This window comes from Procambarus clarkii, chromosome 28, assembly GCF_040958095.1.
Source record: "Procambarus clarkii isolate CNS0578487 chromosome 28, FALCON_Pclarkii_2.0, whole genome shotgun sequence".
Taxonomy (NCBI): Eukaryota; Metazoa; Arthropoda; class Malacostraca; order Decapoda; family Cambaridae; genus Procambarus; species Procambarus clarkii.
This window is the reverse complement of record NC_091177.1, coordinates 30,380,252-30,391,431: the sequence shown is the minus strand read 5'-3', so window position 1 is coordinate 30,391,431 and position 11,180 is coordinate 30,380,252. Positions and strand designations below refer to the sequence as shown.

Below are 11,180 nucleotides of genomic sequence, written 5' to 3'. Positions count from 1 at the left end.
TTCAAACAGTGTTGGACAATTTCGGAAACCTGTGTCACCACATGGGACTAGTGGTTAATGAAGACAAAACTAAAGTTTGAATGTAGAAATCGGAGGCCCATTATATTGGAAATAAACGGTAAAAATATAGAGAGTTAATATATATAAATATTTGGGCATATATGTTGGATATACCCATGAGAGTTTGGAAACTGAGATGAACAGATTGTTGAGTCAATGTCGGAAGAGATTACAACCTCTGAAGGCCTTGGCATGCTGTGGAAAGGAGTGGGAGTCCAAGTGCTACGAATGATGTACTTGAGTACTGTGAGATTTCTTATTGATTATGCTGCACCTGTCATTTCTTGTTTTGGTAAAGGTAGGATGGGCAAGTTGGAGAAGATACAAAATGAAGCCGTTGGGGGTCGTTGTGAGCCGCTGCTACCTGAATTTTTTGCCCACACTTGTCTTGCAGACGTTTCTCTTCCAATATAGCTAGTGAACTCTAGTCATTGTCTTTCCCTTTGTAACTCATCTGCAATGTATGTACCTTTACCTGAATAAAACATCTAATCTAAATCTAGATATATGCAAATGAGAAAGTAATAGAGCGAAGCCTTTAAAATACTGAACAATTTGGAGGATATTGATTCATACAATTTCTTCAAAAGGTCAGATGTAACACGAACAAGGAGCAAAGGTTTCAAGCTCAACAAGCCACAGTGTAGGAGTGACAACAAATGCTTTTTAACCCATACGATTATGATCATGGCAATAAGGTTTCTAAAACAGTAGGCATTCTTCCAAAGTCAGACACTGTACTATGTTCCTCGCCCTAACCTAGTCACTCAGTATTATTCACTCATTTATCTATGTCTTGTCTATTTATGTCTTAAAGGTTACAAGACGTACATTAGTCAATACAATTGGTGCTTAAAATGTTAAGGATCTCTTGTGAAACACGGGTATTAATAAAAAAATTTATTATGTAAAATAAATAAAAAAGGCCCAAGGGCCATGAAGTAACAAGAATGCAAGGCTGGCACAAGCTGGCGTAAGTAGAGAAGACGGAAGATTCTTCATATTAAAAGACCCTGCTTCTCCAAGATGGCAGTCACACCCTGCTTGCCCTGGACAATCACCATATGGAGAAGGACTGTGTACTGTGAAGGGAAGTCCACAAATGCAATGCCAGCATGAGTCAGTCTTGAAGGGTAAACGATGATGGCACCCTCACAGTAACACAAAAGCCGAGCAAGCCCAGTGAGGAAGACCTGTTGATGGGAAAGGAGGAGAATCATTAGTCACAACAAAATCCACATAGAAACAAAGGAGAGAAAAAAAATAAAGTGGATGTCTTTTTTTTTGTATAGACATAATAAATATTGCCATTTGGCTATGTATTTATATGATATATAATAGAATACAGCATAAAACAAAATAAGAGGGGTGGTAGGAGAAGAAAAGATTAGTGTTCAGTGAGAATCCACAAGGTCTTCTCTGAATACTCTTTATTTTCTTCAAGGCTGTGGGTCCCTACAATTGCGCCAGAGGTGGTACACACCCCTATTATTATTTAAACAGGTGAGTAAAAATAGGTAAGTACACATATGGTGTCAGCAAACTTAGCCTCCAAACACACACACACACACATGGTATCAGCAAGCTTAGCCTCCAAACACACACACACATGGTATCAGCAAGCTTAGCCTCCAAACACACACACACATGGTATCAGCAAGCTTAGCCTCCAAATACACACATGGTATCAGCAAGCTTAGTCTCTAAACACACACACACATACACAAACGGTATCAGCAAGCTTAGCCTCTAAACACACACACACAAATGGTATCAGCAAGCTTAGCCTCCAAACACACACACACACACGGTATCAGCAAGCTTAGCCTCCAAACACACACACACACATGGTATCAGAAAGCTTAGCCTCCAAACACACACACACACACACATGGTATCAGCAAGCTTAGCCTCCAAACACACACACACATGGTATCAGCAAGCTTAGCCTCCAAACACACACACACACACACATGGTATCAGCAAGCTTAGCCTCCAAACACACACACACACACATGGTATCAGCAAGCTTAGCCTCCAAACACACACACATGGTATCAGCAAGCTTAGCCTCCAAATACACACATGGTATCAGCAAGCTTAGCCTCTAAACACACACACACACACAAACAGTATCAGCAAGCTTAGCCTCCAAACACACACACACACACATGGTATCAGCAAGCTTAGCCTCCAAACACACACACACACACAGAAAATGGGGACATTGAAACAGTTGATAAACTTGATTTCAAGAGAGAGAGAGGTCACTATGGGGAACTTCAAAAATTTTTTAATAAGTAATTAGGCAGACTTGTTGCTAGACAGGGAAGTAAATTAAATGTATGCCAAATTTTGCAAAATATACAATGAAGGCACACAAACATTCATACCAAAACAGAGATGCAGGGCCAGAAAACAGGATTGGTTCAACAGAAATTGAGAGAGGGCCACAGACCAAAAGACATAAAAATGGAATGAAAGACATTGAAAAACTACAAGCAGATGTCAACAAAGTTTTCGATTGGGCAGCAGAAAATAACATGATGTTTAACAGTGATAAATTTCATTTATGGCAAAAATGAGGATCTGAAACATAATGCAGGGTACAAAGCACAATCGAATCTTCCCATAGTAGAAAAACAGCATGTCAAGGATTTGGGAATAATGATGTCTGACGATCTAATGTTTAGGGAGCATAACCAAGCAAATATTGCGTCGGCCAGAAAAATGATCGGATGGATTATGAGAACTTTCAAATCCAGGGATCCCATCACAATGATTGTACTCTTCAAGTCACTTATGTTGTCCCGTCTCGAGTACTGCTCAGTATTCACTTCCCCCTTCAGAGCAGGAGAGATTGCTGAAATAGAGGGAATACAGAGAACATATACGGCACGCATAGACGAGATAAAACACCTAAATTATTGGGATCGTCTAAAAGCTCTCCAAATGTACTCTCTAGAAAGGAGATGAGAGAGATACCAAATAATATACACATGGAAGATACTGGAGGGCCAGGTCCCAAATCTACACAGTAAAATAACAACGTACTGGAGTGAACGATATGGAAAAAAAATGCAAGATTGAACCAGTGAAGAGCAGAGGTGCCACAGGCACAATCAGAGAGCACTGTATAAACATCAGAGGTCCGCGGTTGTTCAATGTCCTCCCAGCGACTATAAGAAATATTGCCGGAACAACCGTGGACATCTTCAGGAGAAAACTGGACTGTTTTCTAAGAGAAGTTCCGGATCAGCCGGGATGTGGTGGGTATGTGGCCCTGCGGGCCGCTCCAAGCAACAGCCTGGTGGACCAAACTCTCACAAGTCGAGCCTGGCCTCGGGCCGGGCTTGGGGAGTAGAAGAGCAGAACCCCATCAAGCAGGTATCAATATAGAAAGAAGCCAAACCCCCAATCATACCAGCGATACAAAGATGCGAGAAACAACTATACAGCAGTAAGGGAAGAGGCAGAAAGAAATTTTTAAAAAGGGATAATGGATAAATGTAAAACAGAACTGGGCCTATTCTACAAATTCATAAACAACAAATTGCAGGTAAAGGATAATATCCAGAGGTTGAAAATAGGAAACAGATTCACAGAAAATGATAATGCAATGTGTGAAACATTAAACCAAAAGTTTCAAAGTGTGTTTATACAAAATGAAATCTTAAGAGAACCAGACACAATAAGAATTTCTGAGAACATCATAGAGCGTATAGAAGTGTCTAGAGATGAAGTGGAAAATATGCTAAAGGAGCTAAGTAAGAACAAAGCAGTTGGTCCAGATGGAGTTTCACCATGGGTTCTGAGAGAATGTGCATCTGAGCTCAGCCTTCCACTTCACCTGATCTTTCAGGCATCCCTGTGTACAGGAGTCATAGCAAACATGTGGAAAAAGGCTAACATAGTTCCAATCTACAAAAGTGGCAACAGGGAAGACCCCACCTCTCTCAGTTATAGACCTGAATCATTGACAAGTGTAACAGTGAAAAGATTGAAAAAAAAATAATAAAAACTAAATGGGTAGAACACCTGGAGAGAAATTATATAATATCACACAGACAGTATTGTTTTCGATCTGGAAGATCCTGTGTATCGAATTTACTCAGTTTCTATGATTGAGCCACAGAGATTTTAAAGGAAAAAGGTAGTTGGGTTGACTGCATCTATCTAGACATAAAAAAGGCTTTCGACAGAGTTCCACATAAGAGGTTGTTCTGGAAACTAGAAAATTTTGGATGGGTGACAGGTAAGTTTCTAACAGGGATGAAAAATTTTCTGACTGATAGAAAAATGAGGGCAGTAATCAGAGGCAATCGGACTGGAGAAGTGTCACAAGTGGAGTACCACAGTACATGCACCAGAAATGTTCATTGTCTACATAAATGATCTACCAGTTGGAATACAGAATTATATAAACATGTTTGCTGATGATGCTAAGATAATGGGATGGATAAGAAATTTAGATGATTGTCATGCCCTTCAAGAAGACCTGGACAAAATAAGTATATGGAGCACCACTTGACAAATGAAATTTAATGTGAATAAATGCCATGTTATGGAATGTGGAATAGAACATAGATCCCACACAACCTACAAATTATGTGAGAAATCTTTATATAATTCTGATAAAAGAAAGAGGTCCAGGGTTGATTCTAGATAGAAAACTATCACTTGAGGCCCACATAAAGAACGTTGTGTGAGGAGCCTATGCCACGCTTTCTAACTTCAGAATTTTGTTTAAATACATGGATGGCAAAATACTAAAGAAATTGTTCACGAGTTTTGTTCGGCCAAGGCTAGAATATGCAGCGGTTGTGTGGTGCAAGAATCTTAAGAAGCACATCAACAAACTGGAAAAGGTGCAAAGACATGCTACTAAGTGGCTCCCAGAACTAAAAGGCAAGAGCTATGTGGAGAGGTCAGAGGCATTAAATATGCCAAAACTAGAAGACAACAAAAAGAGGTGATAAAATCACTATGTACAAAATAGTAACAGGAATTGATAAAATCGATAGGGAAGATTTCCAGAGACCTGGAACTTCAAGAACAAAAGGTCATAGATTTAAACTAACTAAACAAAGATGCCAAAGAAATATATAAAAATTTCCTTTCGCATACAGAGTGGTACACGGTTGGAACAAGTTAAGTGAGAAGGTGGTGGCGGCCAAGACCGTCAGTAGTTTCAAAGCATTATGTGACAAAGAGTGCTGGGTAGACGGGACACCACGAGCGTAGCTCTCATCCTGTAACTACACTTAGGTAATTACATATGGTGTCAGCAAGCTTACCGTCGAAACACAGACAAACAGCCTGCCTATTATTCAAGGCCTTCTCTGAGTACTCTCTATTTTCTTCTCTGAGGCTATGGGTCCCTAATCTTGCACCAGAGGTGGTACAACTTTCAAGTTTTTAACTACTGCACTGAGCAGCTGATTTTGGCAAAGAATTCTTAGTGCAATTGTCAAGGACATAGTTCTGGTATTTTTTTGTTTATAAATATTCAGGTATAGTTAATGTCAAAATGTTTCAAAACTCAACAATTTATATTTCAAAACAAAAAAAGTAATGAAAACATTACAAAACATTAAAATATAGCCTAATTAATTAATTAATAAAATAGCACAACTCTCAGAATGTCTGAAGGTGCTTTGAGCAATGAAGTAGTTAATTTTATATATATAATATATATATAATATATATTTACCTGTGACTACTGCTTTGCAAAAATTTGATCTCTGTGAAAATTGGTCTCGTCATTGCTAGGAGATATTTTAAGACCATGATTTGCTGTGGATGGCACTGTAGTCTTCAAGTCATCAATCTAAAAATAGAGGTAATCTTTTAAAATGTAAATTTTGTATAAAAAAAATGCAAAAATAAATTGCAAGAATAATATGAAGTTATTATACAATTTTTTTAATTATTTAAATATTTGTGAGACATTATTAAGAAATGTATGAAGTACAGATTCTCTAAGACCTGATATGTATCTGCTTATGTTCCACCACATTACATTCAGGGCTGAAGAGAAAACACATCCAGTAAGGTAATGATCACTTAGGATGGACTGGGATGCTACATGTAGGTGGGGGCTAAGCTGCGTTAGGCTAGGATGCCCAGCCTGCCTTGTCTAGGCTGGGCTGGGCTAGGCAACACTAGAAAGGAGTTAACAAATCTCTCGAGTGCCTTACTTTTCCTGATATCCTTAAAAAAGCAAGAATGATGCCATTTTATAAAGGAGGCGAGACAGCAGAAATAAACAATTAAAGAAAAATATCAAATCTATTTATACTTTCAAAAATATTTGATTTTTTTTTTTACAAACATCTCTTCCTACTTTGTAAAATTCAACATGAATACAAACACACACACACATCCCTAGGAAGCAGCCCATAGCAGCTGTCTAACTCCCAGGTACTTATTTACTGTTAGGTGAACCAGATATAGAGAATAACCACAAAATGCTATCTTTATGAGAACTATCTTGTAAAGCCACTAGTACACGCAGCATTTCAGGCATGATATATATAATATATATATATATATATATATATATATATATATATATATATATATATATATATATATATATATATATATATATATATATATATATATATGAATAAATACATACGGGACAAAGAGCCAGAGCTCAACCACCGCAAGCACAACTAGGTGAGTACACACACACACACACACACACATTATATATATATATATATATATATATATATATATATATATATATATATATATATATATATATATATATATATATATATATATATATATGTCGTACCTAATAGCCAGAACGCACTTCTCAGCCTACTATGCAAGGCCTAATTTGCCTAATAAGCCAAGTTTTCATGAATTAATTGTTTTTCGACTACCTAACCTACCTAACCTAACCTAACCTAACATTTTCGGCTACCTAATCTAACCTAACCTATAAGGATAGGTTAGGTTAGGTTAGGTAGGGTTGGTTAGGTTCGGTCATATATCTACGTTAATTTTAACTCGAATAAAAAAAAATTTACCTCATACATAATGAAATGGGTAGCTTTATCATTTCATAAGACAAAAATTAGAGAAAATATATAAATTCAGGAAAACTTGGCTTATTAGGCAAATCGGGCCATGCATAGTAGGCCGAGAAGTGCGTTCTGGCTACTAGGTACGACATATATATATATATATATATATATATATATATATATATATATATGTCGTACCTAGTAGCCACAACGCACTTATCAGCCTACTATGCAAGGCCCGATTTGCCTAATAAGCCAAGTTTTCCTGAATTAATATATTTTCTCTAATTTTTTTCTTATGAAATGATAAAGCTACCCATTTCATTATGTATGAGGTCAATTTTGTTTATTGGAGTTAAAATTAAAGTAGATATATGAAAACCTAACCTAACCAACCCTACCTAACCTAACCTAACCTATCTTTATAGGTTAGGTTCGGTTAGGTAGTCGAAAAACAATTAATTCATGAAAACTTGGCTTATTATGCAAATCGGGCCTTGCATAGTAGGCTGAGAAGTGCGTTCTGGCTACTAGGTACGACATATATATATATATATATATATATATATATATATATATATATATATATATATATATATATATATATATATATATGTATATATATATATATATATATATATATATATATATGTGTATATCACGAAAATAAACACGTGATTAAGAATGTGACAATGTCAGACCACGAAGGAAAAATGAAACAGGAAATTTCCTTAAGTACTTTCGTATATTAAATACATCTTCAGAAGGTCCATCTGAAGACTATATTAAATACATCTTCAGAAGGACCTTCTGAAGATGTATTTAATATACGAAAGTACTTAAGGAAATTTCCTGTTTCATTTTTCCTTCGTGGTCTGACATTGTCATATATATATATATATATATATATATATATATATATATATATATATATATATATATATATATATATATATATATATAAATATATATAGATATATTTTTTATATAAATTAAATTAAAAAAAATCATTTCTCTATGGTCTGACAAGTGGAGGGTTCCTACAAACTCAACCAGAGGTGGTACCCTCTATATATTAATAAAAAGGCAAGGCTATGCTAAATCTAGGCAGGGATTGGCTTGGCTAAGCTGGTCAGGGCTTGGCTAGGGTAGGAAGGACTGGTCATGTTTAAAAGCAAGGCAAGACTAGGTAAGGGTATACTGGGATAGGCTTGGCTACGGTAGGCTAGGAAGAGGTAAACTAGGATAACCAAGACTGTGCAAGCACTATGCACAGCTATAATGAACTATGCTAAGAAGGTTTAAGCTGGGCTAGGTTAGGATAAGCTGAGTCATGCAGGGCCCCGATTGACCAGTGGAGTCTAATGGTCTAACCTTCTAGCTAGTTTGCTGACCTAAGAGTGTAAATGCCTAGCCCCTAACCTGAGATATATACAAGAGTTGTTACATTCTTGTACAGCCACTAGTACGAGTAGCGTTTCGGGCAGGACCCTGGAATACGATCCCCGCCGCGAAGAATCGTTTTTTCATCCAAGTACACATTTTACTGTTGCGTTAAACAGAGGCTACAGTTAAGGAATTGCGCCCAGTAAATCCTCCCCGGCCAGGATACGAACCCATGACATAGCGCTCGCGGAACGCCAGGCGAGTGTCCTACCACTACACCACCTGCTGCAATATTATTATAAAAGAAATATTACTTATTATAATCGTAAATACTAAATACCTGTTGTGTTGATTTAGGGGCGACGACGATCGTGGGATCGGATGCGAGCCACAGGTGGCCTACACCATGCTTTCTAAGGCGTCCATCTCATAACAAAAACAAATCCGTGCATTCATACACAAACAGAGACCCCTTGGTTATTCGAATACTTGCAATTCTTTTACTTAAAATAATAACAATTAGATTAATAATAATTAACATAATTTTTACTGAAGATTCATAAAAATCATTAATACTATTTTAAAAGAAAATTTGTAAGACATCTGAAAACAGATATACAGACTTTGTGTGATATTTATTTCAACATTATATATTAATAGAATGTTGTAACTATTATTTTTAAATATTAGGTAGTTTCCAGCTACGTATATCGCATATAAACGTTGCAAAAAGATTTTAGACTGAATTAACACATTACACATTTATGGAGTAATTAACAACAAAACAATCTTTATTTTCATTGCAGAACATATATCAGAGCATACTAGTGACTCATACATTTAAAATAGTGTGATTTTTAAACAATTCGGTTGTAAACCCGCAGAACCGCCTACCCGCCAAAGACGTAACATAAGAAATGGTATATAATTCATTATTTTAAATTACATACATAATCATTAATAATTTTCGGCAGCTATCGAGGTTCTCCATAGGTAAATTCCTGTACTCTAACAAGATGCTACTTGCTGTTTAAATTCTTGGAAAATTGTAATGACCAGCGACATAAAATATAACAATGAAATAGTAGCTGGTAACTGTAGGTGAACGAAAAATTAAATTCCAAATTGATTAGATGGTTTCCTAAATATAAAGATCGACCTGAAGGAATTTTATGAATTATGGACTAATTAAACAAAAAAATAGGTAATTTTACTTGAAGAACAGATACCAGAGAATAGTTAGTGAGTACATTTATATTGTATAATGGGAGAAAGCCCCTGGTAGCCGCGAATTAAAATAACCACCTACATTAATTGATAACTAGGAAATTGTATCTGGAAACTTTATCTGAACGAAAACACAATACCAATTTGTTTAGATGTTTTTCTTAATATAAAGATCAACAGTAAGGAATCTTATTCATTATGGACAAATTAACAAAAAAAACGATAATTTTCATTGAGGACCATATATTAGAGCATACTTAGTCACTTATATATTAAAAGTATTGTGTATTTTGAACCATTGGGGTTGTAAACAAACAGAACGGCCTACCCGAAAAGTCGTAACATAAAATGTTGCATATGTTTGCTAATTTATTATTTGATAAATGATTATTATTAATTTACGACAACTATAGAGGTTTCCCATTAGTTAAATTACTGTAGTCTGACTAAATGCTACTACAAAACATATATAAATCCTGGGAAAGTCACAATGACCAGCGACATTAAAGCATAGAGGGTTAAATAGTAACAGGCAACTGTCGGCGAACGAAAAATTCATTTCCAAATTTATTAGATGTTTTCCTAAATATAAAGATCGATAGGCTGGAATTTTCTGGATTATGGCCTAATTAAGGCAAAAATATATATATTTTTACTTGAAGAACAAATATCAGAGCATAGTCAGTGAGTTATAGAATAATAAGAGTGTGGTATTTCATTGTATAACAAGAGATAGTCCATGGAAGCGATAATTGACGTAGTTTTACACAAAATAACGTCCAAAAACAGCCGTAGAGTCAAACGGCAAATGTTGACGTTCTTTTTAAGAGGACAGGTTGAATAACCAGTAGTAACAACCTACAGCAAAATCCTGTTGTGTTACTAATAATAACAACATACAGTAATAGCCGGTTGTAATAAAAACCTTCAGTAATCACGTACAATAATTGCCTATTGTAATAATAACCCGCAGTTAAAATAAACAATAATTACCTGTTGTAATAATAATCTGCGGTAATAACATACAATAATTGCTTGTTGTAATAATAATCTGTAGTAATAACCTAAAATTATAGCCCAATGTAATAATTACCTGCAGTAATTATCTAAAATAATAGCTTGTTTTTATAATAATCCATTGTAATAACCTTCAATAATAGCCTGTTATAATAACCCGTAGAAATTCCTCAATAAAATATCATATTAGGCATCTGTTGTTGGTATTTGAGATTCGTCTACTCCGAACAAAAAGTTCCTAGTAGCACGGGCTATGGTGAACCCGTAGTGGATTTTATATATATTAAGTATCATTTAAACCCCCAGTTATATCTTTTATTATTAGCTCGCTTCTAATTGTTATTGAAGCCAAACTTCTGAGGTGACTTTATGTTTCATCTGTTTATGTCGGTTGCTGAGTTTATTACGTGTTCTGGGAATTTATATTACACTGTTGACTTAAGGTAA

At 35.6% G+C, this 11,180-nt stretch overlaps 1 long non-coding RNA gene across 1 annotated transcript; it reads right to left on the bottom strand.

Moving 5' to 3' along the window:
- Nucleotides 1-945: 945 nt before the first annotated feature.
- LOC138369397 (uncharacterized) lies at nt 946-8,962 on the bottom strand. The gene is made up of 3 exons (XR_011229820.1): nt 8,830-8,962; nt 5,774-5,890; nt 946-1,253 (listed from the first exon to the last, which is right to left on the bottom strand). It is a non-coding gene; the product is annotated as an uncharacterized lncRNA (long non-coding RNA).
- Nucleotides 8,963-11,180: the final 2,218 nt, after the last annotated feature.